The sequence below is a fragment of the Watersipora subatra genome, chromosome 5 (assembly GCF_963576615.1).
Source record: "Watersipora subatra chromosome 5, tzWatSuba1.1, whole genome shotgun sequence".
Classification (NCBI taxonomy): Eukaryota; Metazoa; Bryozoa; class Gymnolaemata; order Cheilostomatida; family Watersiporidae; genus Watersipora; species Watersipora subatra.
In genome coordinates, this window is record NC_088712.1 from 24,752,174 (window position 1) to 24,762,506 (window position 10,333).

Sequence of the window (10,333 nt, forward strand, 5' to 3'; positions counted from 1 at the left end):
TTTAGTAAATGTAAAAACTCATTACTGACCGCAAGTTGTTGGCTTATCAAAGGCCTCCAAAGCGATGAATATTCGTGAAAACCTCTGGACGCAGCAAAAATTGTTTACCGTAGAATAGCATGATCGCCTCGCAGTTGTAAGCTAAATATAAACCGGAACACGCGGTGTGCGCATGCGTAGTAATAACTATTATTAGCTGCAATAGAGTTAACTTTTCCTAGAAAGCGGCAGTTTTCAGCCGCGAATAAATTCATCCGCGAATATGCATGAAAAGACAATTTTCGCGAAATATAACTCAGCGAATAAATTCATCCTGTAGGGTATGTTAAACAGCTTGTATGTTTTTGAACTTCTAGTCAGAGCAATAGTACAGTTAGCCTAAGTTTCAGTCATGATATAATATATAAGAACAATAGTACTGTTACTGGGTAACTGCACTATGTCATGACTGAAACATAGGGGAACTGTGAACCAAGTTTCAGTCATGATATAATATATATGAACAATAGTACTGTTACAGGGTAACTGCACTATGTCATGACTGACACATAGGGGAACTGTGAACCAAGTTTCAGCCATGATACAATAGATATGAACAATAGTACTTTCACTGGGTAACTGCACTATGTGATGACTGACACTTAGGGGAACTGTGAACCAAGTTTCAGCCATGATATAATATATATGAACAATAGTACTGTTACCGGGTAACTGCACTATGTCATGACTGACACATAGGGGAACTGTTAACCAAGTTTCAGTCATGATGTAAAGTATATGAAGGCTGAAGAATAGGCTCCAAATGGAAAAAGATCAAGTTGCTGATTAAACTAATGATGCTAGGTGCGAACAGGAGAGGGTTACAAACAATGATCAGCTAAAAATATTAGACACACACCTTAGGTTTGTGGTGGGTCTCCTTTATCTGAGGGTTGTGCTTTGGATGTAGAACTGGTGACTTGGATTGTCCCCCTCCATAGATAATGTTGGGAAGATTCTGAGAAGAAACATAAGTGGTATGTAGATACATAAGTGTAAGTGTGATGTAGGTACATTTATGCTGACCTGATTGGATGGTGAGTATTAATCTATATATCAATTATCAATATAATTTAGACAGACTAAATCATTAACTAACCCTTGGGCCTTGTCGGTTGGGTTTTTTATCATAGATATCATATCTGTCAAAGTACGGGTGGTTCAGCAACTCCTCACATGTCAGTCTTTCAGCTGGATCTTTGGCAAAGCAACCCTGAAATGTCAAAATTTCCACCTTCATGGTTTCAAGCACAATAACACTAGAGTACAGTGTTGTCAAGAATTATGACACAACTCAAAAATGGACGCCTTTGTTCACCTCGGTACCCTCGCAGGAGCCATGTTAATTTATTCAATTAACACTATTGCCTACAACTAAATGCAAATTTTTTTTCTTTTTCCAGTAAAATAAAGCTAAGCTGCATCATATAATAGTATCACAAAATTAATAGGTTGAGAATACAATAAGCAAATAGTTCGGCTATCCTTTGATTTTTGTAAAGTTGAGTCGCATACGCATTTTCATTAAAAAAATTTATTACCAACCGGTGTTTATTGAAAACTCACTCCATATTAATTATTAGAAACTTCTGCATCTAACGATGTCTGGTTTGTGGTGGTTTCTATTGACTTGCCCTACTGATTGTATGCTATGTGGAAATGATATTTAATGTTTCATAAGGAAAATATAAATTTGGAGTTGTCTTCTTGAACAAGCACCGACAACTCATACAAAAATAGCATTTAAGACCTTTTTTTCATCCACAAAATTACTAATAGCCAATAAGGGCTTTATGACGAGTCTTTCTAGCCATGCTAGATAGTGCTCCAGCTTTAGTAGTTATCCTGACTATGGTATGCTAGCCTGGGCATGGCTCTCGTGGGGGATTGGGAGAGAGAGCCTAGGACACATAGCGAAAAAAAGGGAAGATAACTTCTGCAAAACTAGCGACATATGTTACATATGACGCTCAGACTGATACTAATGGAAGCGTGTCGTTAGATTCAGATCTCACGATGTATTAGATGTGGCGCGTTTAAAACCTTAGGGTCATGGTCACGTGACTTAATCTCGTAAAAAGCCCTGTTTTTAATAAGCTGGGTGGGTACGTAGTACCCGTTTGATAATAAAATAATAAGAACCATAGGTTACTGTTCTCTTGCGTTTTCACATTAGCAGTTTAATTTCATATACTGATACAAAATAGAGCGATTCAAAAATTATTATCAAAGCTAGGCATAGTCACACTGAGATAAGAACAGTTTCAAGCTTCACAACATATTATTGCAGGTTTTCACCAATTTATAGTTCTTCCTACTGGCCTCGAAAAGTGTATTTGCTTTCAGATGGCCCCGTTTTGCAGTGGTAGGTGCGAGTTGTGCCTAACTGTCGCGAGCATACCTGCCAACTCTCACGCAATCACCCCAAAAAAAAAATGAAAATGCGTGAGAAATGCGCGAGATTTTTGCCCCAATTTTCACAATTTTATATATGCTATCATTAATACATCAGTTGCCCCAAAACAAAATCTCACGCATTGCCCCACTCTTGGGTTGGCAGGTCTGGTCGCGAGTAATTATAATACTCGCGAGTAAAATAAAATTGACATGACTTTTTACTAGATAAACCTTTCTTTACTAGCAGCTTGCAATTTATTTTTGTTGTTCTATTGCTATACATTTGCTGTGTTTGTCTTGTTATTGTGATTTATTTTTTTATTATACTTAAATCAAAACACAATTATTTGAATATATGAAATAATATAACTCCTGTGATTGATTTATTATGCAACCAACATTTCATACTTACTAACCAGCGTTTGTTTGCTGCCAATTCAGATTAAAAATAATACCTCGCGTAGATCATAAATAAGACCGTCACATGATACTCCATCGGAAATAACGATTGTGATACTAGCGACTGCAGAAGTCGACTTTTAGAGTTGTCTTCCCCGCGTGTTGCTATGTGTCCCAGGCTCTCTCTCCCAATTCTCCACGAGAGCCATGCCCAGGCTAATGGTATGCAGTCTCTGTACTGTTGACACTGGCTAAAGCCTGGTTCCCATATACGTCGCAAAGCACCGGCGACAGCACCGCAGGCTATTAGTGGTGAAATGGGAACATACACGCTGGGTACCGCCGGTAGTAGCCGGCGGCAACACAACTGTTTAGCGCTGCTCAAATTTCGCAAAAGGACGCAGGTAAAATCTTCCCGAAATGCGCAGTACGGGTAAAGGTCACCATTATAGGAACGGCATGGCGAGTGAACGTTTTATTTGATTACGCAATAATATTTACGATATTATTAATGATGTGGCTTTTATGTGAACAGAAGCTGCCGAGGCTAGCGTCGCAAGCATTTTGCTGCGCATGTTACCGCCGGAGTCACGCAATCGATATGGGAACCAGGCTTTAGCCATGATTTAGTTAATTTGTAAAAATGTCTTGTGCCTTGGGCGTCTATTGTATATAGCGTGTAATATGTTGTGACACTGTCTTTTAAGTAGACCACAAAATAAAAAGGTAGTCACCTTGAGAAAGGACAGAGCGTTGGGATTGATATTTGAGACTTTTTCTTCTAAGAGTAGCTGTTTGTCGGGAGTTGGTATAGTCATTCCATTAAAGAAGGAGTTGTGGCTGAAGACTTGCATGTGTCTGGGCAGTAGATCCCCTGTATATATAAACTAAATGTTAACATCAGTGAATATCCAGTATATATAAACTATCTGTTAACATCAGTAAATCCCCAGTATTAATATGTACAAACTATCTGCTAATATTAGTGGACCTCTGTATATAAAACTATATGATAACATCAGTAAATCCCCACTCAATATAAACTGCATGTTAACATCAAATGACCACATGTATATGTAAACGAGCGGTTAACATCAGAAAACCTCTGCATAAATTAACTATTTATAACATCAGTGAACCTCAGTATAGATAAACTATATGTTAACATTAACTCCTTTTCAAAGTTCTGATCATTGAAAAGGAAAAGAAGTCATTGTAAGACAGAAGTACTGGCAAATCAGACAATGTAGGGCAAGACCAACCTTAGGTTTCCCGTATAAGGTGGAGTTGGTCCACGTCTGACCTGCCTGGCCAAAGAGGCTGGCCAGTCATGAGCTCATAAAAAACGCAACCTATAGCCCATATGTCTTCAGGAGGGCCATACTAAGTATCTCCAACCAACAGTTCAGGGCTGCGGTACCACCTAGTTGCAACATAATCTGTGTAGTCATCATCAGGTCTAGCTACAAGAGATAAATTGATTTTATCCCAAATGGAACACAAACCTGACCGGTTTGTCTAGCTATTATAGACAGTTGTGACTTGGAGTATGCTTCAGGGGTACCCCAGTGGAGTGAGGGATTGGCTACACACCAAAGAATGGGTACCCTAGTGGAGTGAGGCATTGGCTACACACCAAAGAAGGGGTATCCTAGTGGAATGAGGGATTGGCTACACACATCAAATAAGTGTGTCATTTGAGACGCGCTGTTTCAAAATGTCGGTCTATAATAAAAAACTTGAGGATAATAAAAAAGTTCTTCCTAGAAAATGTATTTTCGGTCAACATATACAACATTTACTATTCTAACATTTAAATCAAGGTGTTTGTTTATTTCTATGTAGGCCTATTGTGCTTATTTTTGTGTAAAATTCTGTGTAATTCATACTGAACTGGCTGTACTGCCTACTACAGATCTTTACTGATTACAATAGCCTTGCTGACCATGTGGGTTTAAGCATTGAGCTTCACGTGTGAGGAGGTGCAGTCCTCACACTTATGGGTTTGGCGTGAAACAAGACGTTCACTCTAAGCATTAAGCGAGATAATATATTTGAGTCAGATACAGTGTGTACATAGCAATCACTTGTAAAATAACTCTTGATATAAAGCTAAAATGTTTCTTTTATACAAAAACTGTGACAGCATGATTGACATCAAAGTATAAACATTGCCAAACACAACTTGGTATATGTGACACACAACATTAGACAAAATATACATCAAATGTTTTCAGACACCGATGGCACGACCAAAGTTCACAGGAGAATATAATTATCATTAAGTATGATGAAATGTATCGATAATAAATATTGAAGGCAGAGACAGGATGAGATTGTTGGCTTTAGACTATTTTCATGGTAACTAGTGTCAGCAACGACTCTCAGCATAAATAAAACAGTAACCATTGCATAGCTTGTGTAAATGAGTGTAGTTCTTAGAATGTTACTGTGATGTTATGATAACGGGATAATGGTTGTCCTATACAGCTGACATATTTAGGTCAACTTCGGCGGTCTTCTTCTTTGAGATATTATGATATCTTACACACACATGGGGATGTGTTATTTTTTTCGTGTGTTTTCCGCTCAGCACTAGCTGAAGCATTAAGCATGAATCGTACTGTAAAGGATGTGTACTACGCCTGTCTGTAAAACTGAAAGTTCCAAGTTTAAATCCAATATGAAGCGAACTGTTTGTCCCTAAAAATGCATCGGTGTAACTGGACACATGAATGACAGACAAACACTGATATTTATATGTACGAAAAATGAATGGTTTCATTGGACCCGCTGCAGGTCATCCTCAGAATTAATAGAGTAATCCCCTTGTTGATGCATTATTGATGGATGCATGCGGAGCCTCTTAAAGGTTTACTTGCAACAAAATTCACATTACAGTTATTTGGTATCAAAAGATTCACCATACCTTACCTTGCTGTGTAGATACTACCAGGGTAAAAACTCCACTATAGTAAACCGACAGAGATAGTCAAGGAAAAGGGAGTAGATACTACCAGGGTAGAGACGCCACTATAGTAAACAGTCAGAGATGGTCAATGAAGAGGGAGTAAATACTACCAGGGTAGAGACTCGACCATAGTAAACAGTAAGAAATAGTCATGAAAAAGGAAGTAGATACTACCAGGGTAGAGACTCCACTATAGTAAATCGTCAGAGATAGTCAATGAAGAGGGAGTAGATACTACCAGAGTAGAGACTCCAAAATGGTACACAGACAGAAATAGTCAAGAAAGAGGGAGTACATACTACCAGGGCAAAGACTACACTATAGTAAACAGTCAGAGATAGTCAAGAAAGAGGGGGTGCATACTACCAGGGTAGAGACTCCACTATAGTAAACCATCAGAGATAATCAAGAAGGAGGGAGTAGATAGTACCAGGGTAGAGCCTCCACTATAGTAATCAGTCAGAGATAGTCAAGAGGGAGCAAATACTACCAGATTAGAGACTCCACAATGGTAAACAGACAGAGATAGTCAAGAAAGAGGGAATAGATACTACCACGGTAGAGACTCCACTAGAGTGAACAGTCAGAGAAAATCAAGAAGGAGAGTGGAGATACTACCAGAAAAAAGACTCCACTATAGTAAACAGTCAGAGATAGTCAAAAAAGAGGGAGTAAATACTACCAGAGTAGAGAATCCACTATAGTAAACCCTCAGAAATAGTCAAGAAAGAAGGAGTAGATACTACCAGGGTAGAATCTCCACAATGGTAAACAGACAGAGATAGTCAAGGAAGAGGGAGCATATACTACCAGGGTAAAGACTCCACTATAGTAAACAGACAGAGAGAGTCAAGAGGGAACAGATACTACCAAGGTAGAGACTCTGCAATGGTAAACAGACAGAGATAGTCAAGAAAGAATGAGTAGATACTACTAGGGTAGAGACTCCACTATAGTAAACAGCCAGAAATAGTCAAGGAAGAGGGAGTAGATACTACCAGGGTAGAGACTCTACTAGTGAACAGTCAGAGATAGCCAAGAAAGGGAGTGTAGACACTACCAAAGTAAACACTCCACTATAGTAAACCGCCAGATATAGTCAAGAAAAAGGGAGTAGATACTACCAGGGTAGAGACTCCACCACAGTAAACAGTCAGAGCTAATCAAGAAAGAGGGAGTAGATACTACCAAGGTAGAAACTCCACAATGGTAAACAGTCAGAGATAGCCAAGGAAAAGGGAGTAGACACATCAGAAACTTACATTGTGCCGGTGGCAGAAATTTACTGCTTGTAACGTCTGCCATATAATAGTCTTAGTCAACGCTTTTGGCACCCTGCAAAAAAATTAACCACAGATATTAGATATTGTTGAGAGGTCAGGTAGGCAGTAGAACTAACTGCGAAACCTCTCTCTAGTGTCAACCGCAATAGTAATTAGCAAGGCTATCTAAGGAATTAGCCAAAGTAAAGAATCTACCAAGTTTAACATTTTGGGAACCAGCATCATCCAGTTTCAAACAACTTCGGAAAATAAATGAGTAGTCAAAAAAGTCATTTCCTGTGTCATCATATGAAACAATTTTAGTGATTAGACAAAGTGGGGAGCTCATTGAGCCTAAGCAGATGAAAATGTTGCCTAAAAAAAATATTATAGAGCATAGTCAAAAGAACTGATTGCAGAGGACGAAAATGGATACCACACAATACCAAAAAGGTTCATCGAACCAAACGAATTTTGTAGATACGGTAGAAGCGTCAAATGGAACAAGAAAAAGGGAAAGTTCATGGAACACAAACAAGAGCACTAATTGAAGAAAAAAAAACTCATTGGATACTAGGACGCTTGGCAGTACCGGGCACCGTGAGAGATCGTAATGAGTAGCTAATATTTGCATAATTAATTAATTCCCATATCTAAGTATCCAAATTCAATTCCCATATGAGACAAGCATTATTCCTAAAGTTCTTAGCGTGGCTTCGAATTGAACCGCTGTTCTTATTATAGCTAAGATTAGGGAGAGAAAGAGAGAGATCATTGAGTCCTCACCCGTTCGGGTTCCTGTCCAGCTCATTGAGCACCGTGTGATTGACGTATTCAAATCCAAGATGTAGTCTCTTCTTTCTCTTGAACACTTCTATGAGGTTGACCAGATTCTGGTGTTTCAATTGCTGGAAAATAAAGAATCCAGAGCTGCCAGTGATATGAATACCAAAAGAATAAACACAATTACCTCTAACATGTTAGCCTCAACACTATTTTTACCTAAACCAATTCCAACTGTGGAAAATAATCGGCAAATATAGCAAAGCAGTAAGTCTTGGCATCCTCTTGCTTTACCATATGCTAAATGCTTCATGTATGTCATTTAGAGGTTTTCAGATCTTTCATGGTCTATTTCCTCGTTTTTCACATGACAGGTATGGGCTGTCTTCTATCTGGACACCATTGTATAATGGAGCAAACATTTGTGTACCGTTATACTGTAACATATTCTCTGGCCTGAAAACATATCATAGCTCTTCCTCTTCAGAAGGTATCAAGAGTAATTAGGCATAGCATTAATACCAAAGTACTTTATAAAACTATGCGAAAGACTAAATGGAAAATAAATAAAAATAGGTTTTAATTGTTTGCCTTCTTTACAGACACGCAGAGTGACAGCGTAAACTTGGCTATCAACAAGTTCAAAGGTCGTAATGAAAATATGCTCACTCTAACAGAGACTGGGTCATGTTTAACCAAACGATGCTTTGATATCGTCTAACTTTCTTTTTACTTTTCACATTTAATAATTAATTGTTAGCCAGTTCCTATACTGTCCTTTAAAAAACTGTGATGTACATTAAAACTTAAAAATTAAAATGTTGAAAGTCTTCGGGTTTCATGTGCCAGTAATCCCTCAAACCTTAAGTCGTATGTTGAAAAAAACACGTTCCAACAGGTTTGTTAACCTGTGGACAAACTGCAGATGATTGATATAAATTTACTTTTTGTGAATCAGGCATGCATTTCTAAAGTAATTAGCCATATACAGCGGCAAAGTCGATCACAAAATTGCCAAATACAAGGACGATACAACACTGCCAGGGTACAGCCTGTTTAATATGAATAGCATGTGCACACATAACACACCTACAAATTACAGAGCTGTCTAATACCTACAAGAGCAATAGAACAATGTCCTTACATTAAACTACACTGCAGCGAGCAATGTCTTAGACGGCTGCAACATCGGCTGATGAATGTTATCTTCAAAGGTTTAGCACTTCATAATAAATATTCAAATAATACAGTAATTAATTCTTTTAAATGTTTTGGGACTTGACAAAAAAGACAAACTAACCTTCAGCATGCAAATTTCTCTCATCGCAATCTTTTTGAATAATGGGTTGTTTTCAGACTCCACAAATATTTTAATGGCCACAATCTCTCTTGTGTCTTTGTCCTTGCACTTGTATACCATATCGTAGGAGCCATCTCCTATCCACGTCATTACATCGTACTTCTCCATGACTAGACTGCTTGCACTCGATCCAACTCACTGTTTGTACGACTGCAAAACATCGGCTTGCTATATCAGTATGTAGTAGTCTATTCATCAACAGCAAATGTTGGCTGCAGTACTAGCTATTAACCCCCATAACCAAAGCTAATTCTTCTTGACCAAACAAGACAGGCTCCTATGATGCATACCTCCTATGATGTAAATTTCAGGTAACGTAGAAAGATTATGAGAAGTTTTTGCTTCCTATTACATAAAAAATTTCATAAAACGTGAAGTGTCAAGTCGAGCGAGTTTTTAAAATAGATTTGTTTGTTTAGTCGCCAAACTTCTGGACGAAATAACGCTGTGCGCTTAGAATACTATTCATCACATGTATATATAACTTTATTATAACAATATGCATGTACAACTTTCGCAACAATCTATTTCGTCGTCGTAATAGATCGTTAAACATAAACATCGTGTTGACATAAAAGCGTTTAGGATAGCTGTGCAATTATTCATAAATACAAACGGGATTGGTAAGTGTAGGCGTTACAGCGTCGGTCTACTAGTCTCACTGTCACATATGGAGTATCGTTGAAAGTATCTTTATCCTAGCATTGACCCCTTGATAGCAATAGACTATGAATAGGTAAAACTGCTTTTTACAGTGAACATATTTTGTTTTGCCTTTTTGTAGATGTACAAAATATTTGTTATTAGCTTTACTTTGCAAAATAGACTTTGCTGTTTAGAAAAATAAGCAAATTGTTGCAAATGAATGTCGAAAGAATGCAGTTCCTATCAACTTATTGTAAGATTATTGCAATTACGGTCTACCTAACCAGTAGGATTGATCATAAAAAGGAGAATAGTTGTCGATGCAAACCCAAAAAATCTGCAGTTACGGTGCAACCCACAAACTGAAAAAGTTAAGAAAAGTTATTCTTTTTTTTCTGTCAAAGGGATGTGTTTGGAAAGATCTTGGAATAAATTGGACTATTTATAATTAATTTAGCAATTCTGTCCTAATTATCT

General features: G+C 37.9%; 1 pseudogene; it reads right to left on the reverse strand.

Moving 5' to 3' along the window:
* Nucleotides 1-9,341, reverse strand: part of LOC137396170 (cyclin-dependent kinase-like 1) — a 363,103-nt pseudogene extending 353,762 nt beyond the window's left edge.
* Between the last annotated feature and the right edge of the window lie 992 nt (nucleotides 9,342-10,333).